This window comes from Grus americana, chromosome 8 (genome assembly GCF_028858705.1).
Source record: "Grus americana isolate bGruAme1 chromosome 8, bGruAme1.mat, whole genome shotgun sequence".
Lineage (NCBI taxonomy): Eukaryota > Metazoa > Chordata > Aves > Gruiformes > Gruidae > Grus > Grus americana.
In genome coordinates, this window is record NC_072859.1 from 33,972,153 (window position 1) to 33,992,369 (window position 20,217).

The following is a 20,217-nucleotide window of genomic DNA, read 5'->3' on the forward strand; positions in this document are numbered from 1 at the left end:
GCAAAATGAGACACAACACCTGAAATCCCTCTTCTAAGTCCATTCGGTCCATTTTGTGGACTTTTTCTGCTCTCCTCACCACTTCACCAAGGCCAGAGCTTCTCGGGGCAGCTCGTCCACAAGGTCCCTTGCAAAGACTGCTGTGCTACACGCTGCAGCCTGACCACCAAGGACTTCTCATGCTTTGTTTCATGCATCCCAGAGGTCACCCAGGGGTGACTGCAAGCATGTGGAAAACAGAAGAGTACAGAGAGTGCTGTATAAAACAACCTTTAGAGAAAAAGGATCACAGTGATAAAACTTGGAACTGGTTTATTTTTAGTTTCTGCCTGAAAAGCTGTGGGGCAGGCACTCATCTTTTCAAAAAGCCAGAGCAGCTACAACTTTTCTCTTCAGCTAACAGCTGAAAAATGAATTTGTACTGACCTTTAGTCATCTTGGTCTCAGAAATGGTTTGTTAAGAAAGAAGCTGTGGTCAAAACAGGTTTCCCAGTTAGAGAGAGATGAGATGGGAGCCCGGCAATACTTGCATGTTGCTTTGTTTCCCATACATCCGGCTAAATGCAGACATCTGCCTTTGAGCTAGACACTCTATGTTCCTCTCAATCGAGACAATTAAGTCCATGATGCGTTTTATCCTGAAAGAGAAATCTGAAGTAGGCTGGATGAGGCTTCTGAGTCTTTGCTTTGACTGAGAAGGGATCTCAGCTGCATCTAAGCTTGTCTCTATAGACTGGAGATTCAAAAGCTGGATGAGCAGACTCTCCCCCAGGATATACGCCAGTTTGCTTGCAATTACTTTTATATTCTCAGGCTTTAATGAATCATTATATTGCCTACCTTACTTTAAAAAGAGGAAGTAAGCCATAAGTACCACTTGTAAAGGTGGTAAAGAAATGACATGGTACAGATCTCAGCCTAAATCCTTTTTCTCTGATCCCAACTGTGACAAAGACTGGAAAAAACATTATCGTTTTTCACAGCTGCAGGCTGTTTTCTTCCTAAAAATCATCAAATACAAGTAAATTGGCAGAAGCCACTTGAAACAAAGGAAGCCCATCACTGAAAGCCAAAGCTATTTAGAAAGTTGTCCGAGTAGCAACTCAAGCTCTGCCAAATGACAAGGATCCTTGTGCCTCCCTTCTGTGACCAAAAAGCAGAGTCTGGACTGCGGTGGCTGTCCGATTATGGGGTCAGCTAACCATTTTGGCCTCCTGTGTCCAACCCCACAGGTGGTGCTTGCTGCTTTTTCACTTACATGCGTGCGCAAACACCCCTAGAGTCATCAACTGCTCCTTTAAATGCAAACACGGTGTCAGTCATATCTTGGATGCCCTCTGGATACTAAGACAGCACACATCCTCCGTAGTTTCATACTGATTCTCCTACAGGACTTCAGGATATGGGATAGCTGTGATGTTACGAAGGCCAGGCTGCCAACTGCTGCAGTTAAAGTCTTATCTAACAGTTGTTTTCTGCTTGAAGTAGAGGAACACCCTGATACTCTTCTAGTATCAGTTTTATCTCCCGAGACAACTAAAGCAACCGACAAATTAGTGTTTAAGCACAGGCAGACTTTGCCACAAGCAGCTTGTTCTGCAGGAACGCCGGGGTGAGAAGGAACCTGTAAATCCAGTCATCGACTCCATCACCACCTATTAACACAGACAGAAGCATTTCCCCAGCTTGCACATACCTGAACTGATAATCTGAGCAAAGCAGTACGGTGTTTCAAGACACTGTACCAGTAATTATGGATTTTTTCAACCAATCAAAGTTCTAACAATTATTTCCAACAAGTTCTCTACTGAATTTCCACTATTCAGTTTAATTGTGAATGCTACGGCTTGACACAGTGTACTTGTTAACAATTAAGAGAACTGCTGGTGCAAGTCTTTTGTCAACTGAGCTATATCCCAGTATCACTCTGTCAAGCAAAATAAATATTTACACTCAATTCATTCAATCTCTTGGACAAATACATACGCTATTTTTAACTAACCAGCTAAACAGGAGTAAATTTTACATGTTTACCTCTGAGAGTTGTGCCAACAGTGGTTCAAAGGTGGTAAGACACGTCAGTGGCCTTAGTGTACAATGGTGAGCAGTGGGACTTTGTTTTTCTTTTCTTAGGGAGTCCTGTTTGGGTTATGGATTTGAGAGTTTGTACTGCAGATTGCATGATTACCCTACTGCTGACGGTTCGGTCCCAAAATGACTAAAGCTGCCCTTTACATTCATCCATACCAGACAGACTCTACTACGCTTAGTGTTTAACACAGAGGTGTGGCAATGCAGAGAATCTCACCCAGCACAATTTCAACCTGTCACTCTAAGTACTCTTCTGCCTAGAAAGTCTTACGCCTCTTCTGGTCTACCAATCCAATTTAACTCTTCTACAAAATTCTGGTAGGGCTGAATCATCTCATGTTTATTTACAGTTCACCAATTTCTCTTTTTAGATAACATTTGCATGTCCTATTTCTGCAGTTCCTACCTGGTAACTTGGTGGTCTTTCCTTTAACAACAAAATGGCCCTCCTGTGAGTCTTATACAACGTATGAAAGCTGGGGGAAAAAAAAAGTGTCAGTAACATTTATATTTCAGAATACTGAGCGGCACTCTTCAAAGCACAACTATAAAGTCTGTCCAAAGTCAAAAATTATAAGAGGTTACATAAACTTTTACATTTTCAGGAGCCTATCTGCATCCCCCGTAGTGTTTTTATATTATGAAAATTTACAGTAGCTCACTGTTTCTCAGTTTCCAGTTTTGGCCAAGAGCAGTTTCATAAAAGTTTATGGCCAATTCACTTTTCAGTCCAGGTATAGTTTTATTGCAGTTCTCTAGAAGCACACAGCAACAGACATTTGCTTAGCTGCAGTTCTGATGCCGCTCTCACAACAGCGGCTTTGGATGCAGGACCATTGCACTGCTGCTGTGACTCAGCATCAACAAATCACGGGGTCTTGCTTTGCTCCCCCACCACTGATGAGTCCCAAGATATTAGCTGTACATGCCACAGATCAGCCTTTCTTCCCAACAGGCTGATAACAAAAGATATCTTGCCTTCAACAGCCCGAGTAGGCCCAGTTTATCCACACTCAACCAAAGAGCCTCTGGTCTGAAGAACTGCGACCCCAATCTCCCTCCCCAGCTCCAAGACGAAGCCCAAGGAACTTGGCTGCGCACCAGGAAATTTTTTCAGCAGCAAGAAAGCAACTTCTAGGCAGCATATTGATCCCACTGCTGCTCCGCAGCAAACACCCCAACCCATGGCTACAGTCGTTTCTGCAACACCTTGCCAAGTGATGGGGAGGGTGGGGGAGAGGCAGGGGCAGACCTGTGTAACAGCGAATCCACAAGCCACACTCTTGCACCTTTCTCTGGCCCGAGCCCAAATCCTCACTCAGCAGCAATAAACAGGAAGCCACCGCTGAACTCCATGACACACACGCACACCCCAAGCAACCTCCTAAACTTCTTCCTCCTTCAAATACAGCTGTCAACATCTGTAAAGAAAAGAATACCTGTATCTGTAAAGAAGGGAGTCAGGGCTGCACCTTACTGGTCATCAGAGCTGCACGAGCTGAACACGCTGCTGTGCTGGGAAGGGCAGCACCCTAAGGATTATGTAAATTGCAAGCAGGGTTTTACAACAGAAAAGCTGTCACTCGCATATTCCGCTGTGGCTAAAACTCCGGAATATTTTTTCAAAATATATTAAATCACATCCCTTATGAACCAGACTTCCACCTGGTGAGGCAGAAAAGCACCTCTAGGTACTACCAAGGTACTCATCACCATCCCTCCTTGCCACTTCAGCTGTGACACTGCTCATCTGGTTGTAAGGTCTGGCCTCGATGCCCATTTATCTGTGTAGGTCTAGATGTAATGCTGCAAAACTGGACTGCAGTACTTCTGGAAGCATCAAGCAGAACAAGAATTATGCTAAGACCTAAAAATCTCAGAAAAGGCAAGACTGAAGACATCAAATCAATAAAATAAGCTGTTCCCATGAAAAGTGGCTTTAAGACCTTACTACAGCTTTTAACTACCTTTCCTGTAAAGGCTTAGTACAGTAATTGTAAGCAAATATTAAAAATAGCTAAGGAGGGACAGTCTTGTTCAATCGCTTTTAGCACTGACTCAAATGCGTATGACTCACCCCACATATCTCCTGCCGTATATATGTCCCCAGTGATGGCTCTAACATCTCTTGCTTTACATACTGGACACCACCACTGCCAATCTCAAGACCTCCAGGACAGAGGGGTCATGTGTCAATACTCCCCACTAAAGTTTCAGAATTTTCTACATGTTTTTTTAACCTTCAATGACCATTTCTAAGCCAATAATCCACAGGATTATGCTACAGGAGGACTGAAAACCAACATTAAAAAGGATGAGAAACTAAGGAGTTGTCACATTTAAATCACTCTTAAAAAGCTTGACAGGCAATTACCAAGCATCTCACTTCAAAAAATACTTTCTTACCCTCTCCTCCTCCTAGGTGCAGCCACACCGAGTTACTGAGTTGCCCTCTAACAGGATCATCCTCCTAGAAATCCTTAAGTTGTGTAGACAGGCTTTCTGAACGCAGTATCTCTGCTGTTCCTTGTTCAAACCACCCAAAAAATCAGAGAAAAACCCTTCTAAAGCAAGCTGTAGTCTTATTTACTGGAGTTTACAGGAACTAGTGGTCACATATAGGGAATTTCCACATAGTTCAGTTTGTAACTTTTATACTTCGACTGTACATTTATGATCGAAACATCAGAGAATGGAAAAGCAATTACAAAACCTTCATAATAGATGTACAATTTAAGCTAATCAGATATCGATTACAATTGTTTACTACTACTTCTACACTATAGGTGGCAACATGTGATCCTGTATATTATATATACGTAAGTAGTCCTCCAGAACTATTTATGTGCTCAAAAATCATATACACCAAAGTCTTTGCCAGATTTGCAGTAATATCCCCCAACCCAAATAACTTAATTTTGACACTCATGCCTTAAAAGAGATCATAAAGAAAATGACAAAGGGGAAAATGACAAAGGGAAGGAGAGGCCAGTGGCAGCAAAGCAACACGATATAGTTAATTAGCATATATATCCATCACAGGTTACATGAAGTTTTTATTACATCTTCACTTCTCACTGACAAAACAACAACAGTATGTCTCTTCTGGGGTTGAGTGGCTTTTTTGGACATCAAGGGAAAAGAAAATGCAGCAGGAGAATCACTAACTTGAAACCTTTAAGAAAAATATTTGGTGTTTTAGGGAAGTCCCAGGTTGCTGAGTCCTCTATTTACACTACTTTATTAGGTTTCTTATGCATTAATTATTCATAGTAACTTTTTTCTCTATATTATGTTATGCCAGCCTTAAAAAGTATCACTTTCTGCTCTTCTTTGCTAGGAAAAGCATAACATGACTAGTTTGGAGGATGTTTTCTGCATAACTTAGAAGAAAGAAAAGATAGATAAATGTTATGCCCAGACTGACCCATCTGCTGAACTATAGAACAGCATTTGCCCGCTTTGGAAACTAACAAAAACTAGCAGTAATAAAGTCCGAGCTCAAACTGTCAAGTCAGAAAAACAGGAACTGTGTTCTAGAATTGGGGTTTCATATTTCCCTTTTTGAACTTGATACCAGAACTAACAATATAATTTGTGTTTAAGAGACCATGAGACACCAAATCTTCTGAATTTAGGGGAGGAGGGTAAACTTAAAATCAATTATTTGCTGCAAGGACTCAGTTCTAACTTCAACTAAACAGAGAGAGTAACTTCACACCCCAGGTACTCCTTTTCATAGGTGTCTCTACGAATCAGAAGACACAAGAGGAGTGAATACAGCTGAAAAGGAAGGGCTACCAGAGAGGTCCTCCTGTGAACCCCCCTGCCAAGAAATTAGGAAAGACTGGGGGGGGGGGGGGGGGGGAAGAGAAGAGAAGAGAAGAGAAGAGAAGAGGAGAGAGGCAAGTCTGAGGAACTTTAAATCACACCTCTCCCCTGTTTTCACACCCTGCGATGAAATTGGATGTTTTATAATTACAATTCCAAAGCCTGGATTTCAAAATGAAAAACTACGGAGAAAAGGAACTTTTAAAAACCAGTTGAGCATTTCATGCTTTGCTCCAGGTCTGCAGCCAGACAATTTGCAAATACCACAGTGCAGCTATTCTGGGCAATAAATATTTAACTGTAGCGGGCAATACTTCCTCCAAATAATACTTAAGGGGGAAAAAAAAAGAATCTTTGGGGAGCAAATCTGTCTGTTAAAGCACATGCATTTCTGTAGAAAATAATGAAAAATAAAACGAGAAGGTGCACAGTGCGTACACAAACTGCCGAGTACACAGCCTGGTAGCTCAGCAGTCTAAGATGGCTACTTAAGCCTCAGTTCTAAATACTCTTAACCATAAAAGTACTTCCTTTTTTCTGCCTTTAAAAGCAACTTTGAAATTTAATTGCAAGTTAACATGCTGGAATCTTAAACAACAAAACTTCTTTCAGATTTCATTATGCTGTCGGTTTGTCCTAATGTACAAACATCCCCAGCCTTAAACTGTTCAACCCCTACAAAAATTAGGGTTACCACACCAGGCATTCCTCATCATTTACAGAAGCCCCGTGGATTTTAGGGGAGGCAAGAAGCTTCACTCCAAACCACTGCTCTGAGTCACCGTAATTGCCAGAAGGCACTGTTATCCCATGAAAAATCGACTCAAAGTGCATAAGCAAATGAAAAGAATCATAATGCTTGACTAGTTTCAGAATTTAGTTAAAAAGCCAGTCAAAAAACCCTATTGATCCATGGCCTAACACACTGTTCTAAATTTTGGGAAGTTTGCTTTTAAAAAGAAAGGGTATTTTAGTAAACATTAAACAAATATTATTGTATTGAAAGGTTAACTAGAGACTTCAGATACAGAACAAACTCACAGAAATTAGTTACAAGTGATTTCTACACTTTACTTTTTTTTTTTAAAGAAAAAATTATCATTAATTCCTGTAGTTACTTGGATGTATCACCCCTCCAGCAGTTTTCTTCAGCAATCTGAGAATTATCATACAAACTTCACAGAGAGGAAATACCCTGTTTTTCAAACAACTAATCAAAACCTTTCCTTGTGTTTTACAACCTAGAGATCTGGCTGTGACCAAGCTGCATTTTTGCCTTGGTGTTTACTTCTATATCGCCAAGTAAAATCAGTTCATTTTCTCAAATGGCTAAATGCACATAAATTGTACTTAACTAGAAATTGCAAAGCCAACACTTCTTTTTATGTGAATTCTGTGCGTATGCAGTGGTTATCTTTAACCTGTAAGGTTATTTGCAGTTAAAAACAGTCTACTGCACTTCTCTATACCATTCTAGAGACAGTCTTTATATGCAAATAGAAAAAAAATATATTTCCCTCATTCTTAAGGGGAAATAAACTCAAAAAAACCCCAACGTGCTGTCAGTCTACAGACATTCAAGTCAGCAGCGCAGAACTTGTCATTCCATGTCTGTGCATCACGATGACTAACACCACCACAACCCACCCAGCGAACATCACCTTTGTATCTCCCTGAACGCACACTAGAGGCTCCTGGCACCATTTCTTGAGTGTTTCGAGGATTACACAGATCACGCTCAAACCCAGCGGATAATCGCACAGCAGTACTCCATCCTCGCAGGCTTCTGAGGCGTAAAGCGGGAGGGAAAGAGGGGATTTCAGTACTCCCCACAATTTCTCCTTTCCACTCCAAAATGTGTCTGGTGCCAGCACTCAGGATGGGAGATCATCTTTGGAGATCTATTTAATAGTTTCTGCTCTGGCAGGATCTTCACCCACACGGAACGAAGATGTTCACACTGTGCCCATTCCACTTGGTGCCGCTTTGCGCAAACCACAGGCTCTTGAGCAGAAAAAGAGGTTCTCAATAATGCTTGTCAAAGGGCTCACGCACAATTTTATTTCTTTCAAATGCATGACACCTACAGTTACGAGAACCTCGAATTTCTCATTTTCTGTTTTCTTACCAAGCCACCAGAAAGCTGACTCTCAGCATCCCCTGTCTTCCAACAAGAACACTTAGCCTTTTTTTTTTCCCTTCAGTGTACAACTAATCTCTTTATCTCTTTTGAAAATCTGAAAGTCTAGTGGAACGAGACATGCAGAAAACACTCTCATGAACAAATTCACCTGAATTTAAGCAAAAAGGCCACAAGCCCTTTCCACAAAATCACCATGAGCAGAATTCAATTCCTAACATCTGCAAAGAGAGATAAATCCGTTTGCCACTATTTCCTTACCATTCCTAACAAGGAAGCAAATGTACACCTAAAGATTCAAGAAAGAGTCAGAAAAATTGCTCTGTATTTTTTTACTTTGATGATAACAGAAGACTTGACTTGTTTTAAACATATCAGAAATACTAGATTTTTTTTCTCCTCCTCCTCAAGAAATTCTGAGCGCTAATGGCTTGTGACCAGCAGCCACTGAAATAAGGGCAAAGGACTCCATTTAGGCTGCTTTAAACTCTGTTTTTGCTAGCTATCATCACATACTTAACCTAGACTCCTGAAAAACACTTTTGACAAAAACTCTGGAAGAGCCACCCTGTCATTTTAGCTAGGAATGATGAAAGCTTAATTGAGAATTACAGAAGCCAAAACCACCATTTTTAAATCTTGTAGATTCTTTTCTGTTTACCGTAACAAGAGAACAAACAGATGTGGCAAGGGAAACACAATAAGCATACTAGATATTCCAATAAAAGCCATTCCTTACTACTTATTATCATTTACTTTTTTTTTTTTTTTTTGAGGACTGAGACACACAGATTTAATCTGGCAATAAATCCAGCTACAGAATGAAATTTAAAATGGACATATCGAGGTGTTAATTTCATTAAACCACAACTTCCATGTCACAGAATGGCTGAGGTGGGAAGGAACCTCTTGCGATGGCTTGCTCAGAGCCCTGCTCCTATCCCGACTTGGGTCGTGAATCTCTCTGCAGACAGAGACTCTGCAACTGGTCCAGGGTTGGACCACCCTCACAGTACTGAAGGGTTACATGGAAGATGCTCCTGCCCCTTGATCATGAAAGAACTGTCTGGTGTACAAACTAAAATTATTTGTTTTCTTAAGCATGATGACATTTTGCTTTATAAAAAAGAAATTATGAGTTTTCTTTACCTAAATCCAGTGCCTTTGACTTAGAACAAGACCACAGCTATAAAATCTGAATATGAAAAAGAAAAGAGCACAGAATTATTGCAAAATTAATTGGCCTGAGCTCCTCCTCCCCTCCCCCTTACATTACTCATGCTTACACATGAAAAAGTACACGAGTTAATTTTTTAAGGTCACAGCTTCTGGAAATGAACAAGATGACATGCAAACTGATTCAAGAAGATATACCTCAGCTGTAAAGTAAGAAAACTTGATCTGGGACTCAGTATGCAAAATCAAGACGACTCTATAACAGCATGCCCAAGCCATCGATTTCTTGCAGAACACTTACTGCTGAAGAACACTCACCACACTCAGCTTCTCCACATTATTTGATTTCCCAGGCCAAATTCCCAATGAGGTACCACTTTCTCCTACCCCTTTGAAAGACATTTTATAGCTCATCCCTAATTATGGATGAGACTGGGGGGAGGGAATTAACCCATTTTAGCACATTTTATAATGGGATGTTCATGCAGTAGACTGCTTGCTGCTCTACAGAGCTATGCCATATCACCTACCCTTAAGAAGAGCTGGATTATAAACTAAGTCCTGAAAAATTAATCTCTGTCAACACAGAGATATAACATACTAAGCTTCTTCTTAAACCTTTGGTTGGGGCTCAGCAAATTATATGTTGTTCGTAGGCTGTGCCCTCTCTATGAGTACACACCATGAGACGCCCCACTAAAACCAGCTAAATAGCTTCGTAGGACCGTAAGTGTGTATTTGCTTACAAGATTAGGATCATGATGTCATTCTTGCCTGCTAATTAAGCCACTCTCAACTTTCCCTGTCTCTTAAACTGAGTAACAATAGGTCTTGAAAAACAAACACCTTGAAATGGTCTAGGAAAACTGCTGATGTCCACTGCTTTTAAAAACTTCTAAACCATAGCTAAGAGGATTTTCTTTTAAAGCATAATTCAGTTATTAGGACATACCCTAAAACATTTCTAAAGTTACTTTGACTGCAAGCAGATATACATGCATTATGCCACCAGCAGAGCCTGATGAAGATATTAATATTTTACTGGTGGTTACCAGTCTTTGCTGGCAAAAAAAGGAAGCGTACATGGTTCAGCTGCAGGGACGGTGGCTGTACCTTCCTACAGAAAGGGAGCAGTAAACATCTCGGGGATGGTACACCTCAAGCAGTCGTGTGCCTGTGTGCAAGCTGTCTTGGCCTTGAAAGCAGACCCAGTGCTGATTAAATTGCTTTAAAAATGTGAGCTGAAATGCGTGGTAAAACTTATTTCCAGCTGGAGCCGCGCAGAGAAGTTGCAGTTGTAACAAAAGCCTTTGCCAGCTTCAGCAAAATTATCAGGAAGAGATAGAGGTTTGCATCTCAGCTGTATTTTAAAGGCTGAACTCCCCACAAAGCTCAGGAGAAATCAACTTTATGTAATTACTCCACTGATATGCACCCATTTGTTTGTGCAAAACTGAACTTGCGCAGAACTCAAGACAAACAGGAGTTAGCAGTGTATATGTACACAAACAAGCATTGCAGTTTACAGTAACTGCTAATCAAACTTTATTAAGTAATTAAGTAACAAAGATATAATGGATTGAAAAAGTTCTAAGGAATTTGTCCATCAGAGAAAGCATGAAACAATCTGTAGGCATGCAATGAGACTGTGCCAAAATAGCAGAGGTGAAGGTAACGCGTGATCCAGATTTCTCTCCCTAAACAGGCAAAGTCCTAACATAGATTTATAGGTTGGCAGGTCCTGCCCTTGTCATGTAAAATTAATTCTCCAAGTATACAGAGCGAGAGGGTGGCTCTATATAAATGCTTCTCCGCACGCTAAATGACGCACAAAGCACGTCAATAGGTATATGCTCTGATGCAAGTCAGGTCTAGAGAAAACTATTTTGTGTACGCTGGGCTATACGAAGAAGTTAAACTGCTTCCACTGAAAAGCATATCGGTGTTTCTTAGGCAGGATTTTCACAGCACAGTGCCCAAGTTCACACATCCCTGCAGAAGGCAGGGGAGGGAGCTGATGAGAAGTCTGCTGAGTTGGAGCAGGTATCCATCAGAGCATGCTAATTGCTCAACCGAAGGGATGACATGCCATGACAAGAGCGCCTTGAGAAAGTCCTGCTGTGATCCACAACATGAAACCACAGCCTGGATGGTACCCCAGCAGCACGGCTTACCTCCTCCCTCTGCACACGCCCCCTAAGCTAAGAAAAACACGGGCTCATTTTTCACTTAATTCGACAGCAAACTTGCGAGAACACTGTTATTAAACCTGGAGATACCACACAGTTTAACTGCAAGGTACTGACTTTCAGTCAATACCAACAAAGGGCAAACAGTTAACTGTACACAGCCAAGCTAATGTGACCGGCATCTTAGGTTTTAGTTGTTTAAGGCTGTGCTAGCATATACTGAGTATTCAGGATTTTAAAGGTGCTTCTTTTTAAGCAAAGTGAGCCCTCTGGTTGCTGCTGTATCTTGCTTATATAGATGTAACTTGGCCATGTTGTAAGTCACGTGTACAGGAAGCTGAAAGGACTGTAAAACCCACAGAACTTTTTTTTTTTTTAAACTTGGCAGAAGATAGCTGTTCTTTTGTAAAAATAAAGCTTTAAGTCAGCTATCCCTATATGTCCTTTCACTTACCACCTGTGGCTTTGACAGTGAAATCAAACCCATGCTCTCCTGCATGAATCAATTCCACACTTAATAAGAGTTCGTGGCCATGAATTACTACTAAAATAAGTGCTGGTATAAAACAATACAAGCTGATTTTTTTCCAGGTGATGCTGGTGGTAAGACAAAGTCTTCCAGGTGAGAATCCCAGTTGGCAATGCTGGTGCTAGCAACTTGCATCTATGTACAACATGTTCACTGGGCTACGGGATCAGACAGGCTCCTTTTCTTTGACTATACCAGCACTTTCCAGAATCTGGATAAACTCTTGACTATTCCCTGTCGTTAGGGGACAGGGCTATTAGGAGACTTTCTAAAAATCAATACATAACAGTCAAATAAAATACATTTAAGCCATTCTCCGCCTAAGCCAGGCACTGCTGTTTCTAATAGAAAAAGAAAAAAGTCACGAGGTTATAACACCATTTCAGAAGAACGTGGTGTCCATTACAGCCTGTAGACCACTCAGACTTCACCATTAGAAACAGTGGAAGGCACCAAGTGCTAGGTTTTGGAATTGCAGCTGTTACTTCAACAATGAAGTCAAACGCACCTTTCTCTTCCTCCACCTTAAGAAAAAGAAAGAACGGTATAAGATTCAAGTAAGGGGAAAAAAATTGCAGTGTGATGCAACACAAATCAATAGCAGGAAAAAGGCAAGCAGTGAATTTGTAATCTTTTATTTTCAGAGGACAGGGTAACTCCTGTAGAACAGGGTGCTCCAGCACAGGTTACAGAGCTGTAAAGGGCGATAACAGGCTGACAGATACAGGTCAGGCTCGCTGATTTAACTGTCTGGTTCCTTTTGAACTTTTACACTCTCTAAATAGATGGGTTCTAGCAATTTCAAAATTATTAGCATCTGTTTTGCCATACTTTTGAGGAAAAGCGAAATACAGAAGTGTTCAGGAAGTGAAAGGTTATTTCTTGTGCATCTTCAGTAAACACGAAAGACACTGAGTGTACAAGAAAACCATATAAAGTGAGCTGCAAATGCCAGCTTATAGTTTTCTTGATCAAAAAAACTCAGAACTGAGGGCGACCACACTTTCCTTCCATGCAGGAGGCCACCAGCTTCAGTTGTGAGTGCTTGACATCCTAGGGACAAAAAAAAAAACCAAAAAAACCCAAAAAACAACCCATGCAAAACAGCAATTTAAATATAAAAGACTGAGCCTAATGCAACACTTAAGCTAGATGGTACGTTTTATACTTTTTTCCTTCCCTTAAACATCTAATGCCCTACAAACTAATATAGCTTTATTAAAAAAAAAAACACACAACAACAAAAAACCCACCAACTCACACAACCCAAAAAAAAACCAAACAAAAAACCTGGTATGAATTTGTTATTATACTCTGGTAAAATCCAGGGGAGTGCACAGACAGGTATTTATGGATGGCAAGCAACAGGAAGTTATTTAGACTGTACAAGGCTTTTAATGTTTGTTTTGTTTAATGTATGTCTTTGTGCTGCTAGTGTCTCAAAATGAGTACAAAAGTTAGTTCTGCCAAATTAATTTCCTGAAAAACTGAGTCCAGATACAAACAAATTTCTTGCAAGTGTTCCCTCTCCTCCCTCACTGCCTTGTCCAAGTCACAGATGTAGCATGGTCGGCTTCATTTTCCTTGTCAAAAAAAAAAAAAAAAAAAAAAAAAAATTAGAAGTGCCCTTCCTCCTGAGATGAAAGGGTTTTTTCCAGAACTGCTCTAGCCAGCACAGCCCTAGGCACGGCAGCTCTCACAGCAGATCTAGGTACAACCTCCTAGGACGAACAAGAATTTTTTCCTGTTCAAAACAGCATGAGTCAATATTACCTCAATCTCAACTTCCAGCCAGTAAAATTAAGTAGTTAAAAAGATCTGAAGTGGAAAACCAACAAAGTTATTTTGACAGAATATGCCTCAGACTGAAGGGTAATTATTAAGAGTACTGCTAATAAAATTAAATATTTCGGTACGCTGCTAAATTCCAACTGGGCCACCTGATGGGCAATCCAGACTCGGCTCAGTCTTCAAATAGCTGGAAACGACAGGAAACGAAACACTCAAGGAACAGTTTAAACAGCACTTGGTGTCCAAAACCGCTAAAAGCTTGCACTATATTCACGTACTGGTGCCTCAACAAGCCCGGGCCCCTCTCGGATCCACTCTGCAAACAAGGGAGACGGCATACCACAGTCTGAGGAACGTGCAGGTTTTCCTTCAGGAGTTTTCTCCTGGAAGTATGAATAGCAGTTGTCACTTCGATTTTGTGTTCAAAGAGAATTAAGCCTTTGGGGACTGGGGAGGGAAGGCAGCACTTCCAGGAGAGAGAGGGGGGAGAAAGGTGTTGAAGGAATAAACAGGCTGTTTAGCCAAAGTCAGGCACTGGCCAGTGACACAGCTGAGATTAAAGCACCCCATCGAATGCTGCATCCTATCCCATCTGCAGGCCAACTCCTTATCTTTGCGAACTTTCCTGTTCGCTCTCCTCCAGCACACACACAGGCAACCAAAGTCTTAACTCACGGTAAATCCTACACGCTTCAAAAGTCATAGAATATACCATTAAATACTGAATTTATTAAATTCATTAGCAGACCTTCCCTTATGTAGCAGACCAGCTTCAAAGGAGTAGAAGTCCAAAATACTTCACAGAGCAAAGCTACCAGATAGGTGCATTTATGATGGATGAATTTCTTGAAGCCAGTTGCCTTGTAAAAGCTTGTTCTTCACTAGCAGAGCCCCCGCTGCTACTTTGGGAGCTCCACAGCTACAGCAGAACAGTGACTTGGTATTTCTGGAAGACAATTTGTTTACTATCAGAACTGCTGAGGAAGCAGATTGAATAGCAACTCTGAGCCACTTACCCTAATACAAACAATTTTCCTATTCTTTGGTAGCTATTAACTGCACTTGTTCAGAATCTTAACTCTGTGGGTAAGTTCCTCCTCAAACAAAAACTTGAATTTGATTTTTCCCAGGCCTGCACCAATACCTTGCTCCATAATTCAGGATGATGTATACATCCTCCGCTTTTCCACTGACTTCCAGTTCTTTTCCTTTATTTCCTATCTTACCTTTCACATCCTGCAGGGACAGGAAAAAAAAGGTCTAACAGAACCATTTTATGGGCCAGCTGTTTTAAAGTGTAATCATAATCAAATAACATGCAGAGAACCATTCATGTCACTATTATCAAACAACTCGTACAGTGTCAGAGGATGGTAAAAGGCAAGTGGTACAGGCTAAGTAGAAGCTGCTCTTCCAGTTCCCTGTAGCTCAGTTTTTCTGTCAGTTATGCAACTTATGTTACATTTATATAACCAGTTCGGGGGGGGGGGGGGGGGGGGGGGGGGGGAGATAATTATTCTAGCCAGCAAAACAGTTTGAAGTTTTATAAGCCCTTCAGCATGAAGAAAAAAGTCAAGACCTGTTCCTTAAAAATCCACCTGTTCTCAACGGGTGAGGAAATTAAAACCACCAAATCACACTTCCTTACTTCCCCCCTCCAATCTGAATCAAGAGAAACTGCAACCAATATGCCCAAGAGAACTATCATCAACTGCTTCTTCCAGTAATCTATTATTTTTTAGCATTGTTTCAGTTTTTTGGAAGGATCGGGTGAATGGGGAAAACAAATACTGGACAGGGTACCTAAAGCGCTGCTAAAGACATCAAGCGACTGAGCAGAATCATCCCCCCCCCATCTGTCACTTCATGTATCGCATGGAAACTATAACTATAGATGGAAGTAACAATTTAGCTGCCAAACACCCCAAAATGCCATTCTTTTGAGAATCCACTTTCCTTCTTGATGAGGTTCAAGCGTATTTGTCTCACCCTACGAGCAAAACTGAGCAGCACCAGTCCACGTAAAGCTTTCTTTGCAAAAGGCAGGCTCTGAGCATTAACTGACTGAATCATGTGCTGAGCTGTAAAAGCCATTTTCTATCAATTCAGCAAGTGTTTGCCATTACCAATACCTGAAATCTAATTGCATTTTAAGTGCTTTAGAGATCCAGAGCAACTCTGTGTTTACAGGAATAATGCCCGGTCTTTAAGAAATTGCAAACTGTTGCACAGGCTACAAAAGAACAACTTGAATATCGCCAGTTTATCGTCCAGAAGAAAATATTTTGTCATTTTAACTGCTGTCGGACATGAGACGAAGCAGGAACCAAGACCCAGCTCAGCCTTCTTTCCATAACCTGGCTTCTCAGCATGCTTTCTGGTTCGTAGGTTCTCATAACAATCGTTTTCGCATCTAAATACAAACCAATCTTAAGGGTTTGGTTTTACGTGTAATAGCTTTACAAAACAATTCAAACACCTTCCTCCTTATGTAAACACAGAACAGCTCACTCTTGTGCAATTCATGCCCAGCGTAGCGTACAGATTCAAGGGTTCTCCATTTGGGTTTGTGCTGTATTTTGAACCTCTCTTCCTCACGCCAAGTCAGGCAGCAGCAAGAAACCCGAGGCCAGTTCTGGTGTTTCACTTCCAAATCAAGGGAGGATGGAGAGGTACGTGGCAGGAAAGAGGTGAAATCTTCCTGCCCGCAATAGCGGGCATCACCGTCAGGATGCTGCCTACGAGAACAGAAAGATTTTTCCCCTCTTCACGAAAAAAGGAAGCTGGTTTCTGTGAATTCAGTCTTTTATTTGCAAGACTGAACTACTACAGAATTGTCCGTCTAAACTTACTGAATTAGTATCACTTATTCTTCTAACCAAGAACCTTGGATTACTTCCAGCCTCCCAAAAGGTAAAAGAACTAAAGTTTAAATTGCAGACTCTGTTTGACTAAGAAAAAAAAAGAATTTTAAAGATATGTTGATTTTACCCACTGAGTCTGTCCAGTGACTGTTCAAGTACGCTTCAGCTTTTTGCTTTGCCATTGATACAGGTTTGCTTTCCAAAGCTTTTGTAGTAGACATTGTCTCCAGGTCTTGCTTCCCATTCATTTTTTAAATAAACACATTGAACAGACAAGTCAATTTGGACATACAGAAAGAGCATATCCCTGAACAGTTTGAGATTTACAAAATCTACCTCTCAAAAAAAGCCACTCTGAAATTAATTCTGAAAGATTTTTGCAGTGCAGAGACTTCCAGGAGTTCACAACGTTGTTCCAGTTCTGTGTTTATATTCTTGTGCAAATTTAAACCCACTCACCCTGGCTTTTTACAAATTTTTCACCTAACCTTTCCCAAAGGTCAAATGTTTACAGTTTTGCTCTGTACAAGCATAGTGCATTCTCTGTTCCACTGGGCTTTGAGGCAAACGGCCTGCAGATACTTCAACAAGTGAGATATTTAAGGATAAGTGAATCATTAAAAATGTATTAACAAAAACGCTTGTAAAACCTGCCTGCGATCGCGAACTTTTAACACTGTGAACGACAGCGAGAGCCTGATGCGATCTGTTGTTTGCTCAGACGCGAGCAGCAGGTCCTTAACCGGCTCTGTGTTTCAAAGCACCTGTCGTGGCGTCACCTAGCACAGACCCAGATCAAGGTGCAACTTCCTGTGTGTTTTAAAAACAAGTGCCAGGAGGAAATGCCTACCACTCCCCATATATGGTCAAAACTGAACTTAATACTGAGCTTCAGCAGCCGTGAATAAAATGGTCCCAATGTACGTACATTCTGCTCAAGAATAAAATTACAGGGAGCAAGAGTTCAATTGGGCTAACTGAAGTTCAAACACCGACGAAACTTTGAATTACTTTCACATACACACGCCTCCAAACAAAACAACAGCAACAAAAAGCTTTTTTGCACTGCACTTAACTGCCCTCCGGGGTCTTTATGCCTCAAAATACACCCCGCATCCCTAATCCAGCAGAACGGCTGCCCTGTTATCCACAGGCTTCCCCAGCACCACCCCATCCTCCTTCCAAGCACAGATTCAATGTCTGGTTCCACAGAGCCGGGTCCAGCCTCCCCTGCCACACCGAGCGACTGCCATGTTGTCTTTCTGCCATCAACCTACACGGTTAGCAGTGGGGCTGACATGCCTCAGGCTTTCATGCCCTGGTTCTCCTCATATATGAGCTTTCTATATGTATTTTGAAAATCACAACTCAACAGCATTATCCAAACACAGAGGTTGTTGTACCACACAGACGCATAAAGCAGAATTGCATTTTTGGGCGTATGGAGAAGGTGGAAAGTAGGCACAACTTGTTGACTGCCCTGTTAGGTGCTCCACAGCCCGGCCCGTCCTTTCGGGCGATGGATATCCAGCCAACAGCTGACCTGCCTGCACGACGGCCGTCACACCTCTCGGGGAAGGAGCACCTACAGAGGGGGATGAAAGATGGCCCACAAGTGTCTCTATCCCTAACAGAGGAACGGATGCCAGACTGACAGCTGGACCCAAACAATTTTTCCAAGCCTTTAATTGGCACAGAAGGGCAAGGCAGCAGTATCTCTAAGCAGCTCCACTGGCAAAGACCGAGGACTCCTGTAAGCTCATGGGGGCAGGGAGGGGGGTCCAACCTCGCTCATGAGCGCCGGGGTATTTTTTAATTTCACCCATTTCCAGCAGCGTACAGAGCCGAAGTTATTTCATTCCGGTTCCTCCTATCACCAAAACCCAGCCGCCCCCGCCGCGGCCGCGCAGGAGACGCCGCTCGATGAAACGTGGCTCCGAAACCCCCTTCACAGCCCGGCGCTGCCCGCACGGGCCCGGCCCCCGTACCCACCTCGGCCCCTCTGCGCTGAGGGGAACCCAGCGGCTCCGCACACCCGAGCCCAGGCGCCCGGCCCCGGGCCCGGCCGCCGCGCTGAGCCCGGGAAAGGGCCGGCGCGGCCGCCGGGGGAAGCCCCGCGTCGCTCCCGCTCCCGGCGCCGCCGGCCATCTCGGGAGCCTCCCTCAGGGGAAGCAACCGCCGCCCGCACCACCCTCCCCGGCTCCCCTCAGCTCAGGGCCTGGCCGGAGGGCGCGGGAGCCCCCTCCGGCCCCACTCACCGCTTCCGTCGCTCCTCGTCGGGCGGCGGGACGGGCGTGAGGCGAGCGCGGGGCGGCCGTGCCGCTCAGCCGCGGCCCCGGGGGGCTGGGGGGCGGCGCGGCTCCGCCCGGCCCGACCGGGCCCGGTGCGTACGAGAGCGAAGCCCACGGACGCTCTGCAGCGGCAGGGCGGCGGTCTCGGCACGGCGGTGGCGGCGGCGTCCGCCCGCGGAGCATGCGCCGGGCAGGACCCGCCCGGGGGGTGGTGTCGCGCCGCGGCCGCCTCCAGCCTCCGGCCGCCCGGGCTGAGGGGGCGGCGGCGGCGGCGGGTGGCTGCGAGGTGTGGGGGCACCGCTCCGCCGCCGAGAGGACTTGCGCCCGGGTGGGCGGCGGGAGGCAGGTCGGGCCCTCAGAGGCCGTCGAGCCCCGGCGGGGGCGGCCCTGCCCAGGCCGCAGCGGTGTGTCCGGAGCCCGGTCAGGGAGAAGGGGAGGGGGTTTACAATGGCTCTGCCTCTTGGCTGGTGTAAAGTGAGATAAAGCCTTTAGCGGGAGGGGTGGGAGGTCAGCACCCTGGGCTTAACGATAGGTAAAAAGGCCCTTCAGCCAACACGTATTGGTGCTGGAGTTGCGGGGTTGTCGTCACCTCAGTGCCGAGGCCATTGCTGGCGTCTCCCCGATGTCCAGTGTCCGCCGTGGCGCGGACTGAGCCACTGGTGTATTTGGATCACCTTTAAAAAACCTACAACCCTATCTCCAGCCTCACGCAGACGTGAATGAGCCGGTATACGCAACTTGGCGTTCACACCAAAAGGAGGAAACACGCACAATCCTCCCGTCTGCACAGAAAAGCGGTTTCTTCATTGCCGTTTCAAACTCTTCTCTAAGTCACAGGAAACAGCAAAAGGGGAAGTAATATCAGCAAGAAAATTATTCAGTTCGATAAAGTGATTCCCCCTTTCACGCACACGCACACGTATTTGGCATTTTCTTCTGAAAGAAGAGCCGCTCTGCTGCTGGCCTTTGAGGGAATTGTCCTCATAGCCGAATCGGTCATCAAACCCAAAAAGCCCTGTTAAACGTGCCCACGTTCGATGTGATGGTACTTTCACGTAATTCAGACTAATCGGAGCAGACTGATAACATCTTTTTGTCAAGGTCTTCTCACGCACGGCAGCACATGGGCGCGCAAGTCCATTTGCCATTACGCAGTGTTTATAGACTGCGCCGATACAGGGCTGATACATCTGCCTTCTGCCTCAGTCATCCTGACTTTTGAACCTATTCGCCAGAAAACCAACCCAAAGCTTTTCATCTCCCGCACGGGAGCTGGGAGACAGGGACTGATTGCGTGTGAATGCACATGCGTGCA

General features: G+C 43.6%; 1 protein-coding gene across 3 annotated transcripts in view; it reads right to left on the reverse strand.

Moving 5' to 3' along the window:
• The window catches only part of JAK1 (Janus kinase 1), a 63,734-nt gene extending 44,634 nt beyond the window's left edge, over window positions 1-19,100 (reverse strand). For 2 of the 3 annotated variants that reach the window (XM_054833125.1, XM_054833122.1), the window contains exon 1: window positions 18,870-19,100. The gene's annotated coding sequence lies outside the window, so the exon portion shown is untranslated. Of the gene's footprint in view, window positions 1-2,497; window positions 2,568-18,869 lie in introns of all 3 variants that reach the window. The other variant, XM_054833124.1, reaches the window with a different exon arrangement.
• Between the last annotated feature and the right edge of the window lie 1,117 nt (window positions 19,101-20,217).